General features: G+C 46.2%; 1 pseudogene; it reads right to left on the minus strand.

The window, feature by feature from the left end:
• LOC149120455 (septin-14-like) overlaps nucleotides 1-12,561 on the minus strand; it is a 142,239-nt pseudogene that overhangs the window by 11,452 nt on the left and 118,226 nt on the right.

The following is a 12,561-nucleotide window of genomic DNA, read 5'->3' on the forward strand; positions in this document are numbered from 1 at the left end:
GATAAAAGAAAAAGGCTCAACAATATGCTGCCAACAAACATTTGCTTCTCCAGAAAAGACACACAGAGAATGAAAGTAAAAGGATGGAAAAACACACTCCATGCAGGCAGAAACCAAAAGCTTTTTGAACAGGGGTGGCTATAAATATCCCAGACAAATTAGACTTTAATGTAAAAGCAGACACAACTGGTGACCATATAATGATCAATAGGTCAACTCAACAAGAAAATACAATGGTTTTAGATGAACATATACTTAAAGCTAGATTGCCCAAACATTAATAGATCAAAAGCGACAAATAAGCTCCAGTACAACAATGGTAGCGGAATTCCACATTCCACTTTCATCTATGAACAGAACATCTAGACAAACATATCAACAAAAACATATTAGAGTTTAGCTATATAATGATATAGGACCAATGAACACATCAGATACTTAGAGAACGTCCCATCAAACAGGTACAAAATGCACAATCTTTTCATCAGCACGTGGAGCATTCTGTAGTACAGACATACATTATGGCACAAAGCCAGCCTCATCAGATTAAAAAAAAAAGGCAAAATAATATCATGTATCATTTCTTACCATAATGGATTAAAACTAGGAATCAGCAACAAAAGAAACTCTAGTAATTTCACAAATATGTGGAAACTGACAGTGTGCTTCTCAATGAACAGCAGGGTCACTGAAGAAACCAAAAGGAACATTTTAAATTCCTTGAAACAAATAAAAATAGAAACACAACATACCAAAACTTCTGGGATACAGCAAAACAATACGAGAAGGGATATTTTTAACAAGAAGTATATACATAAAAAATAGAATACCAATTAAACACACTAACTATACATCTCAAACATCTAGAAAAACAGTAACAAAAATGAGAAGGAAAGAAATAAAAAAGCAGAATAAATGAAGTAGAAACTTAAAATGCAGTACAAAAGATTGATAAAATAAGAGGTTTTTTTTTTTTTGACAGGTAGAGTTATAGACTGTGAGAGAGCGGGAGAGAAAGAGAGAGAGAGAAAGGTCTTCCTTCCATTGGTTCACTCCCCAAATGGACATTATGGCCAGCGCTGTGCTGATCTGAAGCCAGGAGCCAGGTGCTTCCTTTTGGACTCCCATGCAGGTGCAGGGGCCCAAGCACTTGGGCCATCCTCCACTGCCCTCCTGGGCCACAGCAGAGAGCTGGACTGGAAGAGGAGCAACCGGGACTAGAACCTGGTGCTCATATGGGGTGCCAGCGCCGCAGGCAGAAAATTAACCAAGCGAGCCACGGCGTCAGCCCCAAGAGTTGGTTCTTTAACATAAGTAAAACTGACAAACTTTAGCTGCGGTAAACTAAGGAAAAAAGAAGATACAAATAAGTAAAATCAGATGTGAAAAAGTAGATGGGACAACTGATAGAACAGAAATACAAGGGTCATTAGAGATTACTATAACAACAATATACCAACAAACTGGAAAACATAGAAGAAATGCACATATCTCTGGATACAAACTACCTACCAATATTTAACCATGAAAACATAGAAAACACAAACAGACAAATGAGTAATTAAATCAATTCAGTAATTAAAAATCTCTAATCTAAGGAAAGCCAAGGACCCATGGGTTTCTTCACTGCTGAATTCTACCAAATTTTTAGGGAAAACTAACACCAATTCTTCTCATACCAGCCCTCAAAACTGAATCAGATTAAACTCTCCAAACTCAATCTATGAATTCAGCATTACCTTGATTCCCCAAGCAGAAAAGGACACAACAAATAAAATAGATAACAATATGTCCAATGAGCATACATGCAAAAGCTTTCAACAAAATGCCAGCAAATCAAATCCAACAAAACGTCAAAAAGATCATACATCATAATCAACTGGGATTTATCCCACGAAAACTGGGATGGTTCACATTCCAGAGTCAGTAAATGTATATTATAATGGCTCTAATCAGAAAGACAGAAAATAACAAATGCTAGTAAGGATGTGGCCAACATGATGCTTTCTTCTTGTTAATGGTCATTAACAGTTGAAGTTTTCTGTATTAAAAATAGGGCCAGCGTCAAGGCTCAATAGGCTAATCCTTCCCCTGAGGCGCCGGCACCCAGGGTTCTAGTCCCGGTCGGGGCGCCAGATTCTGTCCCGGTTGCCCCTCTTCCAGGCCAGCTTCTGCTATGGCCCGGGAGTGCAGTGGAGGATGGCCCAAGTGCTTGGGCCCTGCACCTCATGGGAGACCAGGAGAAGCACCTGGCTCCTGGCTTCGGATCAGTGCAAAGCGCCAGCCGCGGCGGCCATTTGAGGGTGAACCAATGGCAAAAGGAAGACCTTTCTCTCTGTCTCTCTCTCACTGTCCACTCTGCCTGTCAAAAAAAAAAAAAAGTCCCATCCTACTTCAAGCCACGTTTATGTTAATACAGTAAAGAGAAAGATTACAAGTGATTAACCATCCTAGAAACCAGATAGTAGTATTTTAATAGAACAAAACTTCACAAAGGCGCAGTAGAATTACGGAATTCATTTTATCCAGTGATTTGCATTGGAAACTGGGTGGGACATACTTCTAATGAATTCTGTGACTTTATGATTTCATGCGTAGTGTAAGACTTCCAGCCCTACAGGAATCACAGGCCTGGGTTAGGCCACTGTTCTGACTCACCCATCAGGCAACTACGCCCACTTCTTTCTGCATTATCAAAGCTAGCACCCTTCATCTGCTTGACACCAAAAAAAAAAAAAAAAGCCAATTTCAGCGACTAGTTTTAAAACAGCAAGCTAAAAGTCTCAAAAGTACTTTCATCCTTCAAAGACAAGACTGGCATAACCCTATTTCTTTCAGCCCCTCGATTTTTTTTTTTACTTTTTAATAATTATATTTTTTACATTTGAAAGGAGCCAAGAGCCGCCATAAAAAAATGGCCTTAATAAAACAGTCCTGGGAAATGGGGAGTAAACTAAGTTCACAGAGAAAGCAGATAGCTACTACCCAGAGATAAGGGCTACTACCCAGAGATAAGGGCGACAGAACATCCTGGTATGCACCTAAGCCCCCTCCCCTGTGCTTGTTCAAGCTTAACAAAGAAACCATGAGGCACGTAGCCACCCCTTTCTGCTCTTCAAGGACAACCTCCCCTTGTCCAAGCTTAGACACGTAGGGCACGTAGCCCCCTGTTTCTCCTCCTCCTCGACGACCTCCTCCCATTGTAGTTACCCAATAAACTTACGCCACCCTATGGTATGTTAATTTTGTAGTTTTGCCCCTTAAAAGCTGTGTGAGATAGCTGCTCGGGGCTCCTCTCTCTTGCTTGCTGCTTGCAGCAGTAGAGGGCCCATTTGCGCAAATGAAATAAAATTACCTCCTGTTCTTTTGCATCGTCTGGTCTGGAGTCTGTGTTTCTGGGGTCGTCACAAAAGGACACCGCTTTTGGGGTCCTACACATTCCACAGGAGATTTTCTATATTTCTGATGGACACGCAATAATTTTACATATTTATGGGCTACACTGATAATTCAGGATATTGATCCTGCAAGGACGGATCTCTTTTCTCTTTATCATTACCTTATGTTGGATCCTGCGAGCTCCTGTCTTGTAGTTGTCTGGCCTCCGCGTCGGTGCCCAGCGACTTGGGGGCGGCCTCCCGTGCCCCTCATTGCCGCTGCCCACTCCAGCCCTGCAGGTCGCCCTGGGCCCACCGCCCGGGCTGCCCCTGCTGTGGCTTCGTGACTTCGGGGCGCCGCGAGTCGAGTCAGAGCAGGAGCCCAGGAGCACCCGGAGCGCCGCTTCCCAGCACCAAGAGCAAGCGCCCCGCGCGCGGAGAGGGCGCGGACGCCACCTGGAACGCCCGGGAGCCAAGGCGGGTGCCGCCTGCCGCAGCCCTCACTTGGGGGACGCGCTGTGCCGCAGCCTCCCGGCCCAGGCTCCACCTTCCGTGTCCTTGGTCCTTGACCTTTCTGCCTGGGCCAAGGGCCATGCCCCGGGGGTCCCGTGGCACTGCGGCCTGGGACCCTCTGCACGCCGGGACGCCGCGTGCCCAAGCATTCCCAACTGCGGACTCGGAGCCACAGGGCGCAGGCGGTTGGCGCGCAGGGTGCAGGCCCTGGGCGGGCATCGCCCGAGAGGAGGGATGAGCCGCCTTCTCCACGGGCTGCCACCACCGCCCTCCAGCTGCGGGACCCCGCGGGAACCGTTTCCGGTCCGGCTGTGCCTGCCTGAGCGGCTCCTGTGGGAGAAATCTCTGTGCATGAGGGAGCAGGAGCTCCGGTTACCCCTTGGCTCTGAGGCAAAGTCTGGCCTCACTCTCAGCCACCAACACTCGTCCACCGGCAGCCAGGATGGGGTCTCCACAAACAGACCCGCCCTGGGACTCACACAGAGACACCCTGGGGCTCACAGGGGCCTCTGGCCCCTCACCCTCATCCTCAGCCACCTGCCCGCACCATGTCCTGCAAGTACATTCCCATGCCATGGGTGGTGCGCGTGCACATTACAGCCCCAACACAGGCCTTAACCTCAACCTCATTCTGTTAGGTAGGAAGTCAGTTATGAGCTTATGTGTGTGTGACATAAAGGCCTAAAGAGAAGACATCTATGTCCAGCATATGCATCTGCATCTCAAAGTCATCCTGACAATGTTTCAGGGGCAGCCCGGTATTCACATCCTGCCCTGCCCCCTTCTACCTGATAACCTGCCAGGTGGAGGTCCCCGCCCCTTCTGCCTGACAAATCTTCCACAATCTCCCAGGTGCAGCCCAGTGTCTGCACTTCAAACACCCTGCTCCAGATTCCCATTCTCCAGGGGTCCTGCTCACCCTTCCTCTAAACTCAGGATGGCCCCAGCTAGGCTTCCTCCTGTCAGATACCTTCAGGGGAAAACTCAGATAGAAGTTTTTCTATTTACATCCAAAAAGCCCTTTGTTCCAAGAAGAGCAGAGGTGGGCAAGCCAGACCCATCTCCTTAAACCCCCACCCCCACCCCCACCCCCGCCCGGTCTCAACCGGACTGCGCGCTCAGCCCTCTGCCTCTCTGATGAGCCGCCCCACCTGGCCTGGTCAGGTGGAATCTCTCCACTCAACCAAGTAACCTCTCTCCTTCCCCCCCACCCCAGTCTCTCAGGTCCTGTCTGGAGAGGTGCCCATCCGTTCTTATGGATGTCCCTTCCCTAATAAACCTTGCTATTTTACCTCCCACTACTCTCTGTCTCATGCCTGAATTCTTTCTTGCGCGAAGACAATTTCCGGTAACATTTTCTCTCTGGGATCCCGGCATTTCTACAAAGCGGTGGGCAGCCCCTCCAGGGCCACTCCTAGCTTCCTCCTTTGTTTCCTAACCCCATGGGACAGCCCACGAAAGCGGGGGTAAGTGGGCTGTTGTGTGTCTTTTCCTTAAATGGGAGAGAAAAGATTGTTGCACTGGGCACCCACAGAGATTTGTTGCTGTAGACAGAAAACTAATACAAGACGCACTACCTATTGTAGCTCTTATCCATAATATAATCAAATGTGTATAAAGTATTAATATTTTTTAAAACTTCCTTATTTGAAAGGGAAAGAGAGAATCTTCCATTGCTGGTTCACTCCCTCAATATGGCTAGAATATCCACGGCTGGCCAGGCTGAAGCCAGGAGCCCAGAACTCCCACCTGAATCCCCATGTGCCTGGAAGAGACTAACATATTTAAACTATCATCTGTTGCTTCCCAGACAGGGCAGCAGAGAGATGGATCAGAAACAGAGCGGCCAGGGCTCCAACCTGCACTCAGGTATGAAACGCAGGTATCTTAAGCCTCGACTTAACCCACTGTGACACAATGCCCACCCTTATTAAGCCTATTGCCCCGATTCCTAACCCTGTATTTCAAAAACATTTTCCAACAAAGTGACTAAAGTACTAAGGTGATATTCATTTTCTTTTCCTAATAACTATTTAAAGCAATGCACCACTTGCGCCTGCCTTTGCTTGAAGCCTTTTTCTACTATATGCCTATTCCTGTCATAAGTTTCACACAAATCGTTTCTATATTTAAGTTATAATGAATATTTTTAAACACTTGGCTAACTGGTGAGGTTAACACTGGCCTGTTGTTGATTTCAAGCCACCTGCATAATGCCCTGGAATGCAGAGCTCTCACTAAGTGCTAAGTGCTAGGTGCCAGCCAGCTTAGGAGCACCACTGGAGCTAGGTCATCCCCCACAAAGCAATATGTGAACCACATTTTGATTCACTCTGCCTTCCAAATAATTTTTTTTTTGACAAGCAGAGTAGACAGTGAGAGAGAAAGACAGAGAGAAAGGTCTTCCCTTACCGTTTGTTCACCCTCCAATGGCTGCCACGGCACTGGCCCAAATAATTTTTTTGAAAACATATTATAACAAATGAGAAAACTAGGTGAAATACAAAAGAATTAAACATAACATGTTGCATATATATACTGTAGCTTAATGACAAATTAAATCTAATAAAAGCATAAAGGGAGGAGGCAAGAAACTAAAATGACTACAAGTGCAAGAAAGAGTTAATGGTGTAATATAATTTCAAAAAAACTATGATAGTCCATGTAACAAGATAAAAGGATGCAGCCAGCTGAACTTGTCTCTGCTGGTCAAAATTTTAGGAAATTCAGGTTCAACTCTAAGGGGCACACTGGAACACTGCATGTCATCCCATGATTTGCAGAGTTCCTGATACAGTGTTTTTTATTAAATAACCAGGAATAAAGGCATCAAGGGAGGAAGAAAGGAAAAGGAGAGGAAGAGGGAGGAGGGACAGGAAAATGATGGAAAGAACCCAAAGTGGAGTGCTTAGCTGCATAACAGAACCTTGTATATGCAAAGTGAAGACTTGGAGAGGGAATAAAACAAGCATTTTAGAGGAATAAAGCCTGAAAATGCATGAAGATCATCATATGGAAAAGGTATTACATTTATTGTGGGATGGCCAAAAGAATGGCAAAAGGAGAGCAAGTTCCAAAGAACTAATTTTCTATAACATATGAAAGGGACTTTATCATAAAGTCATTCAGTAATTGAATAGTGGTGGAGGAATGAGCATTTAACCTAGTGGTTATCCCACATTGGAGTGCCTACATTTGATGCTCAGTTTTGGCTCCCAGCTCCAGCTTCCTGGAATCCAGACCCTAGAAGTCAGCTCTGATGGCTCAAATGAGTGGGTTCCTGCCACTCAGCTGGAAGACCTGGATTATATCCCTGGCTCCTAGCTCCAGTCCTGGCCAATACAGGCATTTGGAGAATGAACCAGCAGATAGAGCGCTCTCTCTCTCTCTCCCCTTCTCAAATACATAATTAAAAAAATTTTAAATTTATAAATTAAGTGTGTCCACTTAAGCCTTAAATTCACATAGGAAAGGAATGAAAAATGGGCATTGTCACTAATGATGAGAGTGTATCTTGGCATAGTATCTACAACGATTACCCAATTTTAAAACTTTGAACACTTTCTGACCCAACAATTCCATTTATAAGAAAATAGTACAAAATATACATGAAAAGATAGGTCTGTTCAGTGCTGCAGCATTATAAGAAATAGAGAAAATATCACCTTTCAACTACCCAGAGGGGACTGGCTACTGAAGAACAAGACATCTATGCACCGAGGAAGTACAGAACTTAAAAGGAATAGGTTGACCTGTGTTTGCTGATACAAAAAGTCAGCCAAAGATTAGTTATTGCTGAGTTGAAAAGATGTTTTCTCTTTCCTATTCTTTAAATTCTTTAATAATGTGAGAATGGTATTTTGTAATACTTAAAACTATGTTGTCCAGTTGTAAAAGCATTCAACAAAAGGTTGGAAGATTACTCACTGCTGTGGTCTGAAATATTGGGTTCCCCTAAAAATTTGTATGTTGAGCCCCAATCACCAAAGTAAGATGTCAAGGGGTAGGCCACTGGGAGGTGATTAGACTGTGAGAGTTCTGCCCTCATGAAAAAGGCTTGATAGAAACTGTTTCTTCTGCCATGTAAGGATACACTGAGGGGCTGGCATTGTGGCACAGCAGGTTAACACCCAGGCCTGAAGCACTAGCATCCCATATGGCCACCGGTTCAAGACCTGGCTGCTCCACTTCTGACCTAGCTCTCTGCTGTGGCCTGAGAAAGCAGTGGAAGATGGCTCAAGTCCTTGGGCCCCTGTATCCACTTGGGAGACCCAGAGGAAGCTCCTGGCTCCTGCCTTCGGATTGGTGCAGTTCTGGCCATTGCGGCCAATTGGGGAGTGAACCAATGGAAGATCTCTCTCTCTCTCTCTCTCTCTCTCTGTGTGTGTGTGTGTGTGTGTAACTCTGACTTGAAAATAAATAAATCTTTTTTTAAAAAAAGAAAAAGTGTGGATGATTGAAAAAAAAAGGTGAAACAGACCATTCTTTCATTGAGAAGGAAAAGGGGAAAAAATTGGTGGTTTGGCAGCTCAAACTTAGATATAGAATTTGAAAAAAAGAGAAAACACCGCAGGAATGCCATTAGTAATTAAGACATAAACAAACACTATCTAACCTAACTGAATATCCATGTATAAATTTGATGTTCTCCATCATAAAGAGTTCTGAAACTCAAGTTTCACTCTTTAGGACATTTTACTTTTTGGACATACTACTTTTTTAATGTAAATTTTAATATACATTAATTTAATAATTTTTTATTTAATAAAAATATTTTAAGATGAGTCCCTAGTACAGAGACTCATCTTAAAATGGAACTTGAGGGATAATGTATTAAGTTGTCCATTAGCAGTCAGGGCTATGCTGATCAAGTCACCATTTCTCATAGTGTCCATTTCACTTCAGGAGGTTTCCTTTTTGGTGTTCAGTCAGTTGTCACCGATCAGGGAGAACATATGGTATTTGTCCCTTTGGGACTGGCTTACTTCACTCAGCATGATGTGTTCCAGATTCCTCCATTTTGTTGCAAATGACTGGATTTCGTTGTTTCTTACTGCGGTATAGTACTCTAAAGAATACATATCCCATAATTTCTTTATCCAGTCTACCGTTGATGGGCATTTAGGTTGGTTCCAGGTCTTGGCTATTGTGAATTGTGCTGCAATAAACATTAGGGTGCAGACCGCTTTTTTGTTTATCAATTTAAACTCCTTTGGGTAAATTCCAAGGAGTGGGATGGTGTGGGGAGCAATCCGGACTAGACTAAGTTACTCGAATTAGGACTTATTCTATGCATCTGCTCTCCCACAATATGGCGCTGGGAGAGAAGTAAACAGCTTCCGCACAGCTGCCTCCAGTTCAACCAATTAACTGTAGGACTTGTTCCTGATTGGAGAGCAGCGTACTCGGCGTGTGGGCAGCCGAGTTGGGATTGGCGGAGGAGGACTATAAAGGAGGAGAGAGACGGCATGCACCAGGAACATCTATGGGGAACATCTAAGGGAACCCGTGCAGCCCCCGAGAAAGCCGGCCGGCGGTGTGCCGCTCCCCTGCGGAAGTGGGGAATGCGGCCAGGGGGAACTGCCCTTCCACGGAGGTGGAAGGGATAGTAGCCAACCCGGGAAGAACCAGCAGCAAACCCGGGGAGGGCCGAGCAGACGAAAGAACAGCGCAGGGTCTTGTGTTGCTCCTCCACGAAGAGGGGGAGCGACATAATGGTGCCGTGACTCGGATAGGAAACCTAACTCGGATAGGAAACCTAGGACGGATATGAAACTTAGGAGGGAAGAAACGGGAAGAACTAAGGAAAATATCGGAGAGAGAAACTAGCAAACAGCCTAGGGAAAAGCCGGACGAAAAAGGAGCCGGAAGAAGCTATTGAAAGCCTAGGCATAGACTCGAAACAGCCTAGGGAAAAGCCGGACGAAAAAGGAGCCGGAAGAAGCTATTGAAAGCCTAGGCATAGACTCGGATACGGACTACGGGGGGAAGCTGGGAGAAATCTCTAAGGTCGAAAGCGAAAGTGAAAGCTAGAACAAACAGACTCGGACGTGGACTGTGGGGAGAGGCCAGGAGAAATGAGGGAGGAATATCGTTGGAGGAAAGTTTGGGGAAACATACCGGGTAGAGAAAAATGTTAGGGAAATTGAAGCCGCGGGGGGCAGGCCAAGGCGGACATGAAAGCCACTTTGGGATTCTCAAGTTAGCCCGGGAATAGGGGGCGAAAAGTTGAAACCAGAAGCTGAAACGTGAGCCTGGTTGGGATCCGTCTGATTAGCCCGGGGAGCAAAGGACTGGAAGCCAAACCGTGGGGCGGAGATGTACGCTGGGTTGAATTCGCCAGGCTAGCCCAGGGAACTTAGATTGAATGCTAGTGGCGGACACGTAAGCTACGCTGTGTTACTCGCGGAAGCCGCCGCGTGCAGAAAGAGCACGGGGCGTGAATAGATAGGGAACGGGGCTGGCGTAGGCCGTGGTTCAGACGTGAAAGGGTTAAGCGTGGAGACCGCGGAGCGCGCAAAGCCAAGCCGCGCAAAGCCGGGAAGCTGCGCAGATGAGAGAGGCGCGCGGGCTGAAGCGGCGCAGAGCCGGGAACCTGCCGGCGGGGCGAGGTGCCAGAAAGCCGCAGGGATAAGAGAAAAATGGAGTGAGAGAAATGGGAATGTTGGCAGACAGAAGTAAAATGGGAGAAATAGGAATGCCCGGAGATAGAGAAATAGAGAAATAGAAAGGCCTCCCCTCAACATGCCAATGAGAAAGCTTGGATTCGGTCTGCCCGATTAGTGAGGCGATGAGCACCTGGGCGGCTAGCAGCTTATGCGCCGCAGGTCACCGAAGACAGGCACGAATTAACATCAGTAAGGCTTCCCCACAATACAACCATTAGGAGGCTTGGATTCGGTCTGCCTAATTAAGGCGGTAAGCGCCAGCAAGCAGCTCAACCAGAGTATGAGCTGCAGGTCACCGAAGATAGGCACAAACCAACACTAATAAGTCTCCCCCACAATACGGCAATGAGAAGGCTTGGATTCGGTTTGCCTGATAGGTTTTGTAAACACCTGCAGGCAGTTCTAGCAGAGCAGAGTATGCGCTGCAGGGCACCGAACACAGGCACGCATCAGCGCCTAAAAACCTCCTCACAACATGGCGAAGAGAGGACCCGGATTCGGTTTGCCTGATAGGACTTGTAAGAGCCTGTGGCAACTCTAGCAAGTAGAGCAGAGTGTGTGCCGCGGGACACCGAAGACAGGCGCGTATCAACGCTAAAAAATAAAAAGAAAGGGGGATCTGTGGGGAGCAATCCGGACTAGACTAAGTTACTCGAATTAGGACTTATTCTATGCATCTGCTCTCCCACAATATGGCGCTGGGAGAGAAGTAAACAGCTTCCGCACAGCCGCCTCCAGTTCAACCAATTAACTGTAGGACTTGTTCCTGATTGGAGAGCAGCGTACTCGGCGTGTGGGCAGCCGAGTTAGGATTGGCGGAGGAGGACTATAAAGGAGGAGAGAGACGGCATGCACCAGGAACATCTATGGGGAACATCTAAGGGAACCCGTGCAGCCCCCGAGAAAGCCGGCCGGCGGTGTGCCGCTCCCCTGCGGAAGTGGGGAATGCGGCCAGGGGGAACTGCCCTTCCACGGAGGTGGAAGGGATAGTAGCCAACCCGGGAAGAACCAGCAGCAAACCCGGGGAGGGCCGAGCAGACGAAAGAACAGCGCAGGGTCTTGTGTTGCTCCTCCACGAAGAGGGGGAGCGACAGGATGGCTGGGTCGAATGGTAGGGTTATATTCAGGTTTCTGAGGAATCTCCAGACTGACTTCCATAGTGGCTTGACCAGTTTGCATTCCCACCAACAGTGGGTTAGTGTCCCTTTTTCCCCACATCCTCGCCAGCATCTGTTGTTGGTAGATTTCTGTATGTGAGCCATTCTAACCGGGGTGAGGTGAAACCTCATTGTGGTTTTGATTTGCATTTCCCTGATTGCTAGTGACCTTGAACATTTTTTCATGTGCCTGTTGGCCATTTGGATTTCCTCTTTTGAAAAATGTCTGTTGAAGTCCTTGGCCCATCTCTTAAGTGGGTTGTTGGTTTTGTTTTTGTGGAGTTTCTTGATCTCTTTGTAGATTCTGGTTATTAACCCTTTATCTGTTGCATAGTTTGCAAATATTTTTTCCCATTCTGTCGGTTGTCTCTTCACTCTCCTGACTGTTTCTTTTGCAGTACAGAAACTTCTCAATTTGATGCAATCCCAATAGTTGATTTTGGCTTTGACTGCCTGTGCCTCCCGGGTCTTTTCCAGAAATTCTTTGCCTGTTTATCCCTCATAGTATTTTTTTTTGTCTGTTCTACTTAATATGACTGGTTTAATTCTGTAATTATCACACAGTTATTCTTAAGTGTTGAAAATTAACTGAAATGTGATCCCTGTTAAACATAAGAGTGGGAATAAGAGAGGGAAGAGATGTATAATTTGGGGCATGCTCGGGCTGACTTGCCCCAATTGGTAGAGTTGGAAACATACCAGGGGATTCCAATTCAATCCCTTCAAGGTGGCATGTGCCAATGCCATCTCACTACTCCAAGTGATCAATTTCAGTTCACAATTGATCATAATGAAAGGACTAAGAGTCAAAGGGAGCACATAAACAAGTCTAGTATCTGCTAACAC

Source organism: Oryctolagus cuniculus, chromosome 19 (genome assembly GCF_051225735.1).
Source record: "Oryctolagus cuniculus isolate XC-2025 breed Fujian yellow rabbit chromosome 19, ASM5122573v1, whole genome shotgun sequence".
NCBI lineage: Eukaryota > Metazoa > Chordata > Mammalia > Lagomorpha > Leporidae > Oryctolagus > Oryctolagus cuniculus.